Here is a 14,230-nt window from a genome sequence, read left to right as displayed (position 1 = left end):
CTGCTCAGTCTGAAACCTCAATTAAGATAGTTTACTGGATGCTTTTTTGACTGCAGTGGGCATATACATACCAAAGATCTTTCCACCTCAGTGACGTTTTCCCACTGAGCCTCTCCACATGTAGAACAGAAGGTTCTGATTTAGGGGTTACTTCCCAGAAACTCCGCATCTTGTCTCATAACACTATTCTGTGCCTGCCAATCCTCATGGTCCTCAAGATATTTTTGAGGTCCTGCTTCAATCTTTCTTGCTCTGTTGACCTCATGTCCTCCCTTCCCATTGGAAATGGAGACGCAAGCTGACTGTGATGCTTCATTAGCTGGTACTCAGATATTTTCTTCCCCGCAACGGCAGAGTCTCACTCTGTTGCCCAGGCTGGAGTGCAGTGGCACAATCTCAGCTCACTGCAACCTCTGCCTCCCAGGATCAAGCAATTCTCCTGCCTCAGCCTCCTGAGTAGCTGGGATTACAGGTGTGAGTCACCACACTCAGCTACTTTTTTTTTTTTTTTTGTATTTTTAGTAGAGACGGGATTTCACCATGTTGGCCAGGCTGGTCTCAAGCTCCTGACTTTGTGATCTGCCCACCTCGGTCACCCAGAGTGCTGGAATTACAGGTGTGAGCCACCACGCCCAGCCTGGTACTGAGATTTTAAAACCTTCCCTTTCCTTTAGATCTTTAGGCTAAATAAGTCTGATTCTGGAAACTATTTCATGGAAGAACTACAGTTTTTAACAGAGTAGTAAGGGAAGCCTTCATAAGCAAGTCACATCTGTACCAAGTTTCGAAGACGGTATATTAGGCAGAGTCTCTGTAGGAAATGGTTGACTAACTCAAATGAGTGTTTGAACGGAGTTTAATGAAAAGATAGTTCCCCTAAAATAAGAATACCTAGGAAGGAAATGTAGGAAGCATGGTGAAGCCCTCAAAAACTATAGCCACGAAGGCTTGAAGGACAATTATAGCCATTGGAGAGGGTTTGCTTGGCATGAACTGTGCCTTGAATGGAGCATCACAGCCACTGCAAAATTGAGGCTGGAAGAGAGGCAGCTGAGGAAGGAAATGCCCCAACCTTCTTTCTTCCTTATGCCTAATTCTTGTCAATGCTTCATATTAGTTGAACTCAACCAGAAATCAGAAGGCAGAGGAGCTTGATGATGCTGTCCACAGAGGTAAGCTTCTTGAGACTGAGCAGTGGAAAGTGATATGGAGGGACAAAGAACAGAGAATATCTAGCACAGAACATGAACAAGCTAGCTCTATCCAAGCAGGGAGAACAATAAGTTCAATTGTTCTGAGATCTGAGTGTGCCCAGAGTGCTTGAGTAGCTACAAGGAGGCAGATGTGCCTGGAGCAGAGTGAATGGAGGAGGAATTGTTTTTGAAGATTCAGAAGATATTCCTGGCTTTGACAGTGCCTTCAGTGAAAACTATTATGCAGCATGATGAATCTAGCCATTGCTACCTGAAATGTTATAATTAATAGAGATTTTGACTTACTGACAATTTTATTACATCATCCTTCATTTTCAAATTGCTAACTGCTGCATGTGAGTGTGGCAGGGTGAGAGGGCTGGGAGGCTCATAGCTCCAGCTAGAATCACCTCCCTCTTCTCAGCTCCAGTTGATCAAGGGCAGAAGATCAAGCAGTGAGAAGTGGGCCATACCAAGGTACTATATAGCTGTTTCCAAGCAAGTGAGCTAAGACCCTCCCCCACCCCCATGGAACAGAATGGGAAGAAAATTATGTGGAGAGGCAGTGCTTGGTACCTAAACTTTACATTTCTTTTGGTTTTTAATAGCTTTGTGTTTCTGATAACTCTTGCTTGTTAGTTTCTGGTCAAAGCATTCTAGGAGCAATAATTTCCCTAGCATTCCTCTTGATTCTGTCCTCGTATTCCAACAAGGTATTTCTTCTCTTCCCAGGAAACACACAGAAATTTGGCACAATTCTGTATCAGTGGCTATTTAAACCTTTTGTTGTTTTGTGCACACAAATGTCTTCTGCGTGTGTGTGTGTGTGTTTCCTGCCTCCTCATAGACAATGAGCTGCTCAAGAAAGAGGCAATGCTTGCTACAGACTAGAATCTACCCACTGTTTTCAGTTCTAGTTCTAGAAACCACTGGCTACTTAACAGAAAGCAACATGTTTTAGATGCATTTCTTAGGAAGTCAGTGTCAGTAGGCTGAACATGGAGTTATTAGGAAGTAATTTGTGATAGAGGTGGGGATTAAGCTTCACTGTGAGGATAAATAAAATTTTGACAGATGAAGGGGAGGAAAGGGGGTGTTTTTAGCCAGTGAGATAAAATAGATTGAGCAATGGCTTGCAATTGGGAAGAATTGTGATTTATTGGAAGAAAGTATGTGGTTGGAGTACAGGTCATGTTCTAATGAGAAGCAGGAGGTAAGACTGGAGAGAAGAGTTGAATATTTTCTACTTCTTCTTTTTAATAAGTGAAGGACATCAGGTCAGGAATGGGGTTAAGGCTTGACTAGAACTAAATTAGAGGTGGTTCATTATGGTAGTATATAGCAAGAGGGAAACCCAAGTTGGTGTTATTAGAAAAGTAGAGAGCCAAAGAGGTGATCAGGACAAAGTATGCAATCAAATGAGCTTCTGTAATGTGGGCTCCATCCACAGGACATCACAAAGAGACCTCTGATCTTAGGGGGAAGGAAGAAATCTGGTTCTGAGGCAAAGAAGAGAAGGACAAGATTAAAAAATGGATACAGTGGGGAGATGGAGGATAAGATTGGGGGATCCACTTGAAAGGCAAACAGAAGGCAGAGTCAGGGGACATCTCTGAGGCTATGATTTCAGTCTTGGACTTTCTTTTATGGAGGACCTATTGATGCAAGATATTTTTGGTGCCTGCACCAGCTGGAGGCCTCCATGGCTGGCTATGCCCCTGCCCAGGGCCTTACTCGGCTCTGGGTTTGCCACAGGAGGTACCCTGTCTACTCGGCACGGTGGGCTGCACTTGGCTTGCACTCTAGCCTGGATCCCATGCTGGCTACAGGATCCACTTTCAGCCTGCAACTGGGCCAGGCATGCTGCAACCTGCTTTTGCTTTGGGTGCTGGCCATCTGAATGAGGGGAATGCAGTGGTGCCTGAAAAACTTGGAGCCCCAAAGGGGATATTATTACCTGCAGCTCAGTGGACAGGGGTGTGTTAACAGCTCCTTAAGTCCCATTGCCCCACTCTTGCCCATGGCTCCTGTGCTCGCTTAGCCCCACCACTTCTTCCCATCACGTGGGGCAGCTACCTGGCACTGGTGAAAGATGGAAAGCTTCAATGTTACAGCCTTTTCCATACCCACGTTGGGTGAGTCTCAAGTTCTTGTCCTGCATTCAAGAAGAATGAGGTTACACTGACAACCAGAGGGTGAGCAGGGTGCAGAGTTTTATTGAGCAATGCAATAGTTTTCAGCAGAGAGGGGACCTGAAGAGGGTAGCCCCCTACCTGAGGTTGGGTAGCTCTTTCAAGTGTGGCTGAGTGCAGGACTTCTATGAGCTCAGGATTAGGGAGAGTGTGCTGATTGGTTTGTGAGTATGCAAAAAAGGCCAAAAAAAGGTACCACTCAATGATGGGCATGATAGTGTAAAAAAACATTTAGAGAAGGGTAGGTATATGTAAAATAGGTGAAGGATGGGGATCAGAGGAAAGCATGCCAAACAGGAAGAGAAGTTCTCAATCTGGTTCATGGATTTATTAGAGATTTGTAGCTTGGTTTTCAGGCTTTAACCTGTCTTTGGTTTGAAGGTTTCACCAGGGACCTGCCTCCTCACACTATCACTATGACTTTGCCCATGGGTAGTAAACAGGTAGCTGTTGAAGGTTCCTGGGCTTGGGTTACCCTGAATGCCAGGCTGAGATGTTTGATTATAAAACTCTTCTCCATTGAGTCATTTAGAAGCTCCAGAATCCTTGTCAAGACAGAGTTTCAGGCAACCATTGCTAGTTCAACTGATCTGACACATAATCCATGTGCCTAGGCTCTGTGTTGACCACTATAAAGTACACAAAAATGGATGACTCATCTCTCATCTTTTAGAATTTTAATGCATTTTCTCATTCTTAGCTCATATCCATTCTGTGGTTTATGGACTTTGCAGAACCAACTGCTTAATTCCCTTCAGATGCGTTAAGTCCTATGACTTGGATATGTGCGTTTGGAAAGGTGTCCTTGTTTATTTCCTGTTCTTATATGAGCATCCACCTTTCTGTGGTTGAAAGAGGAAAGGTGTAGATGTGGATCCTGGCTCGGTCTCTTCTGTTTCATATCCTTTGGCTGGTTACTTTAATCTCATTGCAACCTTTTGAAAGAGACATTATGATTACATTGAACAGAGTTGGAAAAGGGGAGGTTGAGAGTTAACATAATCAAATGTGCCTGACATGAGGCCCAAAACATTGGTGCTCACTGTGTTAAGAGAAAAGAAGGTGGGAAGGAGACTAATTGGAGTAGACATGGTGCTTACATATAGGCAAAAATGAAACAAACAAAAAGTCAAACCAAGCTCTATCAATCTAAACCAAATTAAACCAAACCCAAACAAACAATAACAAAAACCCTTGCAGCCGAGTCACTTTGCAGCTATCCATTATCCAATGAGACTAAATGGGACTTTTCCTGCTATTATCCTCCTCTGCTCCCGTCACTAAATAGAAGACCTTCTGTTCTAGGTAGCTGATCATTAATCAGTATGCAGCTTCTTCCCTTCAATTCTCTGTCTCTCAATTATCCAAAGAAATAATTTGGCCGAGTGATGAAGGCCTGCATGTTTGCTAACAAAGGGATGCTTCTGCTTCTGTGGGATAGAAATGAGTATTCTGTGAAATAGGATGTAAGCAGTCACTGTGGCAATTTGTGACCTGAAGCCCCTGTGATTCTCAGTGAGTCTCTGGTGCTTAATTATGCCAAGGGTTTCTAGAATCAGCCTCTAGCAGTTTCCTCTGAAAACACCATCAACTACTGTATGGAATCTAAGTAGATGGATCAGGGTAATAACAATTCAAAGAGCTGATTGGAGCCTGGGATAATGAGCCAAGACTGGAGTCAGGACTCAAGGCTCAGTTTAAGTCCCATGGGCCACATAGATTACATTTCCATTAGCACCATGGAGTATTTGTTGTGTGGAGAAAGAGCAACCACCTTGATCCCAGAAAATGTACGTGGTATGGTTTGGCTGTGTCCCCACCCAAATCTCACTTTGAATTGTAATAATCCCCATGTGTCAAGGGCGGGCCAGATGAAGATAATTTAATCACGGGGGTGGTTTCCCCCATACTGTTCTCATGGTAGTGAATAAGTCTCACAAGATCTGATGCTTTTATGAATGGGAGTTCCCCTGCCAAGCTCTCTTTCCTGCCACCATGTAAGACATGCCTTTGCTTCTCCTTTGCCTTCCACCATGATCGTGAGGCCTCCCCAGTCATGTGGCACTATGAGTCCATTAAACATATTTTCTTTACAAAGTATCCAGTTTCTGGTATGTCTTTATTAGCAGCATGAGAATGGACTAATACAGCACTCCAGAGCAGTGTTTCAACCTCTATAAAGAGGGTCTGGGCTTTTCAAAGACAGTTCCTTGGAAGGAGAAAACAGGCCCTTCCTAACTGGCCTAAAAAATTTGTTGGATGAGCGGAACAACTGAGTCAACTCTGAATAGTCCATTTGTGGCTCTGCTTTCTGTGGTACTGAGGAATGTCTTCTTGTGTATTCATGAAATTCATGATAAAGATAGCAATTACTGCTAGCCTTTATTGAACCTGTTGCAAAGTGCATGGCATGTGGAAATAATTTTATATACAATATTTCATAAATCCTTTAAAAAGCTCTGTGAAACATGTAAAATTTTTATCCATATGTCACAGGTATTTGGAACTTGCAGCACCTGAACCAAGGCTCATGTAGGATAACTTGCTCAGGGCCTTATAGCTGGAAAGGTGTGGAGGTAGGATTCAAACCCAGGTTGTCTAACCCAAGTCTGTGTTCTTAACTATGAAGTCAAATTCCTTCATTTTAGACAAAGGGGAATTAATCTGTCCACTGACTATGTAAAGCCATGGGGGAGGGCAGTGGAACTGGGCCCTGACATGACTTACACCCTTGCTGTTTCTACTGGTAATTGACAGAAAACATTTCAATCCACCACGATGACTTGGTGGGATAGGTCCTGAGGCTTCAAAATGTGTTTTTGTGTCTCACTGCTCTGTGGCATGACTTTGTGTCATTCGGGGATAGGGGAAAACTATTATTTGTTTTGATGCCCAGTGAAACTTTCTGTTTTACAACCACAATCAGTCAGAAGTGGAAAGATAAGAGAAACTCATTTCCTGTAGTTGAGGAAACAGTGGCACATGCCTTGTTTAACGCCATACAGCTAAATATGGGCAGAGCCAGCCTGGTCTGTTTAGAGCATTCCAGTACTCTTTTTAGGATGTCTGATACCCTCTGCTCCTCTGAAGTGAAATGGTCACTCATAATATTATTTACTTTACTGTGGCAGCCTTGGAAAATAAATAATTTGGAGTTTAGGAGAACCAGAGGGGTATAGGGAAGGCATGTGGTTAGTGAAGGGAAATGGAATGAGATGTTACTTCATTTCTTCATTCATTCTTCCATTCATTTATTCACCTAACAAATACCAATTGGATATACTGATTATAGAACCTTTTCTAGTGTTACTTGTGCCACTTATGTTGAGCTTCTATTTTCTCATCTGATTAATAAGGATGTTAAAATACATCTAATAATTATAAATATGGAAAACTTGATCTCACTCGTAATCATAGTAATGCAATTATACATACTATGAGTCACCATTTTTTTACTTTTTAAAACAACAAACATTATAAAATAATGCCTAATGCTAATGAGGATATGATGAAAATGCAGTTTCAAATAGATATTTTGGAAAGGAGTGTAGTGGGTTAGTAAGAGCCATAAAAAGATCTATGCTCCTTGACCCAGGGATTCCATTTCTGGGAATCAATTCTAAGTACATTTTAAGAAAGAATCTATGTACACAAAGATGTCTAATGATAGTTTTATTATTAGCAAAACATGGAAACAATCTAACCGCTAAATCAAATGGACAACAGTAAACAAATTCTAGTGGATACGCCCAGTGAAATGTTATGCTGCCAAAAGAGAAAATAACTATCATGAAGTTTCTATAGTAATAAGAAAAATGGTTGATGCAATGTTGATCATAAATAGAAAATCATTATTATCAAGATGAGGAGAGAGCCTCATAGGAGAAAAGAATCAAATGCTCAAAAGGTGGTGATAGGGTAGATTAATGGGTTGTTTTGTAGTTCCTTTTTCTGAAGTTTCTAAAATATGTTTAGGTTACTGTTTTCCAGAGCCGGGCCATGATGTCAGACCTGATTTGAATTCTAACATCAAACGCTTACAAGCAGTGTGATTGTCGAGTTTTCTTCTCTGTAAAAGGGGATTAATAAATGAATACACTTCATAAGGTTGATGTGTGGATTAGAGAAAATAATGGATGTGGAGTGGTCCTACAGTGTCTGATTGGTTGAAATTTGTTAATGAATAGCAATTATTACCATTTTTATGAGGATTTTGAATGTATTGCTGAACATTAATGACAAAAATCTCAATAATATCTATGAGTCTTTCTTGCTCTAAGTTTTGATATTTCTCTTTTTTAAAAAAATGTTTTATTATGCTTTAAGTTCTAGGGTACATGTACCCAATGTGGAGGTTTGTTACATAGGTATACATGTGTCATGTTGGTTTGCTGCGCCCATCAACTTGTCATTTACATTAGATATTTCTCCTAATGCTATCCCTCCCCCAGCCCCCCAGCCCCCAACAGGCCCCAGTGTGTGATGTTCCCTTCCCTGTGTCCAAGTGTTCACATTGTTCAATTCCCACCTATGTGTGAGAACATGCAGTGTATGGTTTCTGTCCTTGGGATAGTTTGCTGAGAATGATAGTTTCCATCTTCTTCCATGTCCCTGAAAGGACATGAATTCATCCTTTTTATGACTGCATAGTATTCCATGGTGTGTATGTGCCACATTTTCTTAATCCAGTCTATCACTGATGGACATTTGAGTTGGTTCCAAGTCTTTGCTATTGTGAATAGTGCCACAATAAACACACGTGTGCATGTGTCTTTATAGTAGCCTGATTTATAATCCTTTGGGTATATATCCAGTAATGGGATGGCTGGGTCAAATGGTATTTCTAGTTCTAGATCCTTGAGGAATTGCCACAGTGTCTTCCACAACAGTTGAACTAATTTACACTCCTACCAACAGTATAAAAGCGTTCCTATTTCTCCACATCCTCTGAAGCATCTGTTGCTTACTGACTTTTTAATGATTGCCATTCTAACTGGTGTGAGATGATATCTCATTGTGGTTTTGATTTGCATTTCTCTGATGACCAGTGATGATGAGCATTTTTTCATGTGTCTGTTGGCTGCATAAATGTCTTCTTTTGAGAAATATCTGTTCATATCCTTTGCCCACTTGTTGATGGGGTTGTTTTTTTCTTGTAAATTTGTAAATTTGTTTACATTCTTTGTAGGTTCTGAATATTAGCCCTTTGTCAGATGGATAGATTGCAAAAATGTTCTCCCATTCTGTAGGTTGCCTGTTTATTCTGATGGTAGTTTCTTTTGCCATGAAGAAGTTCTTTAGTTTAATTAGATCCCATTTGTCTATTTTGGCTTTTGTTGCCATTGCTTTTGGTGTTTTAGTCATGAAGTCCTTGCCCATGCCTATGTCCTGAATGGTATGGCCAGGGCAATCAGGCAAGGGAAAGAAATAAAGGGTATTCAATTAGGAAAAGAGGAAATCAAGTTGTCCCTGTTTGCAGATGACATGATTGTATATTTAGAAAACCCCATCGTCTCAGCCCAAAATCTCTTTAAGCTGATAAGCAACTACAGCAAAGTCGCAGGATACAAAATCAGTGTGCAAAAATCACAAGAATTCCTATACACCAATAACAGACAAACAGAGTCAAATCATGAGTGAACTCCCATTCACAATTGCTACAAAGAGAATAAAATGCCAAGGAATCCAACTTACAAGGGATGTGAAGGACCTCTTCAAGGAGAACTACAAACCACTGCTCAATTAAATAAAAGAGGACACAAACAAGTGGAAGAACGTTCCATGCTCATGTGTAGAAAGAATCAATATCATGAAAATGGCCATACTGTCCAAGGTAATTTATAGATTCAATGCTATCCCCACCAAGCTACCAATGACTTTCTTCACAGAGTTGGAAAAAACTACTTTAGAGTTCATATGGAATCAAAAAGAGCCCGCATTGCCAAGACAATCCTAAGCCAGAAGAACAAAGCTGGAGGCATCATGCTTCCTGACTTCAAACTATACTACAAGGCTACGGTAACCAAAACAGCACGGTACTGGTACCAAAACAGGGAGACAGACGAATGGAACAGAACAGAGTCCTCAGAAATAACACCACATATCTCCAACCATCTGATCTTTGACAAACCTGACAAAAACAAGAAATGGGGAAAGGATTCCCTATTTAATAAATGGTGCCGGGAAAACTGGCTAGCCATATGTAGAAAGCTGAAACTGGATCCTTTCCTTACACCTTATAGAAAAATTAATTCAAGATGGATTAAAGACTTAAATGTTAGACCTAAAACTGTAAAAATCCTAGAAGAAAGCCTAGGCAATAATATTTCTTATTTTAAACATGGCGTTTAAGTAAGTTTTTCGTGACAGAAATGTATTCATACATTAATGTGAGGCCAAAATGTTGTGCCAAGATGATAGAGTTTTGAAAATAAATTTTCCTTAGGGAATACAATGAGATTATTTCTGTCTATTTAAAATCTGAACTGGTTCCTTCTTAGGGATGTGAGGCAACATATAGTTTTATATCTAGGAGATTTGGGAAGGTGTTAGCTTAGAAACTAGTCACTTCCCTCACTTTTTTCTTCTAATAGCTGCCCTTGGTTCTACATAAAAATAAAAAGATGGATCATTATTTATGCACTTACGAGTAATAGAAGAATCTTTGTGATGCTATGTGTTTAGAACAGTCCCACATCTTGCTTTTCCCAAAGCTTTTGATGTGGGAGGAATTTGATTATTTTCTTAGTACAAGAAGACTTATAATATTCTTATGTATGTCTAGAAGCTGATGTGTAAAGGCTTTCTGGGAGTGAAATGATTCTTTCAGAATTACTTTTGGATAATACATGTGTAAGTGAATCAGATGGGTATTGATTAAATGTCTTTCCAACACAAAACAAATTGACCGGATGTATGAAGGGTTTTGCCAACCCCCAGTGTTTGATATTGCCCAACTACATTTGGCTGCTGATTTCCAGCTAAGAGTTGAAAGCTGGAAATCTTGCTTGGAAATGTATTAGTGGAGCAAGGAGCAAGGAGCAAGGCAGAAAGGCAAGGAGTAATCTCTGAGGCAAGAAACTTTTGGATCTTTTCATCATATCCATGTAGCTATTATTCAGTAAAAGAAAACAAAAAAGAGAACTTGGAAAAAGTCCTGAATTATATGTGCTAATTTCTCTCCATTCTGGTGAGATAGCATGACAGCCTTGTGTCTTGATTAGACTTGATTATGGAAAGGCTGGAGAGAGGCCAAGAGAAGTGATTCCCCAAGGTGGTGGCGGAGATGAATAGGCAGGCCACTTTAATATTGGTCTTGGATTTGGCAAGCCACCTTAAGATTGATAACACTTGATTCAAGAATAAGTATTTATAAGAGTCTTTGAAGCTTGGATAATACTTTAAAACATGTTACAGGTGTGAGACTCAACATCACCTGTCTGGATAAATATTCATTATCACCTTCAAACTATATCAATATCCAGACACATTGTTGAAGCCTGTCTTAGCCAGCAGCACTCAGCTTGGTAACAGAAGTCTAAGAAACTTCAGAAGTAATACATGAATTTTCTGCTCTAACATGCTTTTGCTTGACCAAATAATGCTATTTATGCTTGCTGCTGGCGGGAATTAGAGGATTGGTGACATACGCATGTAAGATAGGGTTTTTTCCTTGTTTTGTCCTGTGTTTTGTTTCTAATGCTGGACAGAGACCATGTCAAAGTCCTCTGGAGATAAAACCCCATCTCTTCCACTGTCCCTGGCAAAGAATTATCAGTCTGCTCCTCAGGATTTATGCCACTCAGCAGCATTTGGAGAACATGGCATTGTTAGTCCTAACGGACTCCTCTTAAAACATTTTGGGTTAGGTGCCTCTGGTATTGAGTTTATTATGAGGTTCTTGATTCCTGGTTTCAATACTGGACCAAACACTCTAGGCATCTATTATTTGGAAGAATATAAACATTTCGTTATGATGAATTGCCAGCTGAGGAATTGACAGCACCCTTTTCAATCCCTTGTGAACATATTCACTGGTTGATCCAATATGAGCATGATTGGAAACTAGATGGCTTTTCTTGGAAGGTTTCCAACTGGGAAAACTGTCTTTTTATTGAATTGGTCCACAGATGTCTGATGACATAGAGAAACATGCACTGCCTCAGTTGGGATTAGAGGATCTGAGCAGTGGCTGGCCACTCCAATCACCATGCCATGCTGCCTTCTCCCCAGCCCCATCTCACCAGATCATATAGTCACAGCAGGAGGTGAGCAAATGCTGGAACCGAGGGGAGCACAGTACACATAGGAAACTCTTCTCTCGCTGCAACGATACAACTTTCCTAGGCCAGGCTGTTGCCTTTTTGATTGTCTATCTTGGCAGAGCCTATGCTATTCTCTGATGAGGGACACAAAAGCTGCAAGAAGTGCAAGAAAACTTCTTCTTATCTCCATTATTCTTTTTTAGGGAGATTATGTGCCCACAATAGAATGGAGCTGAGTTCTGCTGCAGGAAGTAGATTGGGCTAAAGATTTGCAGCTAGATCAAAAGGTAGGAGATGAGCGAATGTTGCCCAGGGAACCAACTTGCAAAAGGAAGATTCCCTTAGTATTTCTTCCTCTTGTCTTCATTTTAACGATGAAGGAGCTGGCCAGGGAAAGCTGATTTAGAGCCTTCTTCTCTGTATATATAGCAGGGCATGGTTGGGTGGTTGCAGAATGAGGATATTTTAGTGATCCTATTTACCAAACCTTTATATTCAGTCTTCTGTTTTATCCTCCCCTCTCCCCACTGATCTGTTTTCCAGTGTGTAAACTGAAGAGCACACAATGCAAAAGGAGAGAGTGACATGAGAGGTACAAGCTCTCATGTGACACATAAATAACTGATCAGAAGTGACATTTCAAGAACAGCACAATCCTTTGTAAACATGGTTTCAAAGGTCAAAGCTAAAACACTTTGTTTACTGGCCATGTTATGTTGGGCTTTTATATCTCATTGAACATGATTTACATGCAGTCTTCCCCAAATATTCAAAGCCTGGAATGTCTGATTTTATCAAACTCATAAATAAAATACAATGTGGTGTCTATGATGCTGTGGGACCAGAGAGGGCTGGCTGAGAGTCCTGATTTCACCAGTTACCAGCTGTGTGATCGAGGGTGAGTGACGTCACTCTGCTCTCTGCAAAATGAAAGGAATCCTCATAACAATTCACAGAGTGGACACCACTGATAAGTAAGATAGGGTGGGCAAGCACTTAGTTCTGTGCTTAGCTAAGTCAATGTCAATTTATGTTAAATGAGTAATTAGCAAATGCCTACTGTATCCAAGACGTGTGTCACGCACAAAACTCTCTGGGGTATCAAAGTCTGTCTTAAAAATATTTAAGGCTTTTGTTGCCACTGTTGACCTGAGCAGCTAGTGAAAGAAACCAGACAAAAGCCTTTTAATATTTATAACAAATTCAAGCTAATCTTGTGGACAAAGTTCTTTGTGAGCAATTTCTCCAACATCTGTGAATGTTTTTAGTTCATTGAGTATTCCATGGATGCCCTTCCAGATGACTAATTTTGGTGTCAGAATTTCTGTTTATTGCTGGTGAGGTGAAGCTCCACACTCAACTCCCATCCAAAGATGCCTCCATCTCTCTCTTCTCTTTGTGCCTCCTGTTTGCTTCTTAGTGATGCTTGCATTAGTGCATTTTTTTTTTTCAAAATTGAACTCGTAATAGATGATGGAGTGAGATGGGTCACACAACAAAATTAGGCTCATTTTTGGTGCCTTCAAGTGCTAGCCTCTGACCCGAATGGTAAATTACAAAAAATGAACAGGATACCCTGAAGAGTTGATGGATTTCCTTCCTGAAATTGCTGAACAGTGGATGGAGTAAGGGTGATTTTCCTAATGTTAAAACTATTCCCTGGGGGTAATTTTGGGCACCTTGGGAAGATGCATTAACTACTTTTGGTCACCAGACAGCCATTGCTAAGTAGATCATAAAGAGGCACACTAGTAAGAATAATTAGCAGATATCTTTGTGGGATGAAGACCTGGGTAGTTTTATTGGAAGAAATGTTCTGACTATGGTTTATAATGCTCTTGAACATGAACCTTTCCAAAAGTAAAGCTTGCAGGTAAGAAATGCCTTGGTATTTGTGCTGATCTTTAAATGCCTCTAATAGAAAATTAGGCTTTATGAATTTCAAAGATATTTTGTGAACATCAACACGTTGGTTGTTCACAACAACACAGCCAAGTTGGGCTTGGTGGGGAGCTTAGGGAGTTGCTCTATTAGCAGAAGACTTTATGTAAAGAATGGTGAATTTAGAATCAAGGAAACCTGAGCACTGACTGGACTTGGCTATTTCCTATTCATGTGGTTTTAAGCAATTTATTTTCCCTCTTTGGGTCTCAGTTCTATTGCTTGTGAAACAGTGGGAGTGGATTAGATCAGGGATGGCACATTCTTGGCAAGTGTACTACCTCCTTCTCAACCTGCATCCTTAATGGACATTGTTAATTGGTCAGGGCATATTTTCACACTGAGCACCAGAGGCTTTAGAACAACTTCACTTCTGTCCACAGGTTACCCACAGTGTTGACCTACGAGTGTAAGGAATGTGTAATGGGATCAAGGAAGGTTCGGTGAGATGCTGAAATGAGATGCAGAATACAATGATCATATTCAGGTAATTTATGGGTTGAACTTTTCCATGTTTATGACTGAATTCTAACATGTATTATGTCACCAGGTACAAAACGAAGTAGTGGTAAACAGGGTGGATTCTGTGTTCACATCCCAACTTCATATCATATTAGTTGGATCATTTAACTTCTCCATT

General features: G+C 40.6%; 1 long non-coding RNA gene across 1 annotated transcript in view; it reads left to right on the top strand.

The window, feature by feature from the left end:
• Nucleotides 1-528: 528 nt before the first annotated feature.
• LOC117064428 overlaps nt 529-14,230 on the top strand; it is a 55,442-nt gene continuing 41,740 nt past the window's right edge. The window contains exons 1-3 of the long non-coding RNA XR_004429454.1: nt 529-640; nt 10,170-10,237; nt 11,515-11,652. This is a non-coding gene — a long non-coding RNA (uncharacterized LOC117064428). The remainder of the gene's footprint in view (nt 641-10,169; nt 10,238-11,514; nt 11,653-14,230) is intronic.

This window comes from Trachypithecus francoisi, unplaced genomic scaffold, assembly GCF_009764315.1.
Source record: "Trachypithecus francoisi isolate TF-2019V2 unplaced genomic scaffold, Tfra_2.0 Contig01579, whole genome shotgun sequence".
NCBI classification, from domain to species: Eukaryota; Metazoa; Chordata; class Mammalia; order Primates; family Cercopithecidae; genus Trachypithecus; species Trachypithecus francoisi.
This window is presented reverse-complemented; position numbering and strand designations above follow the sequence as displayed.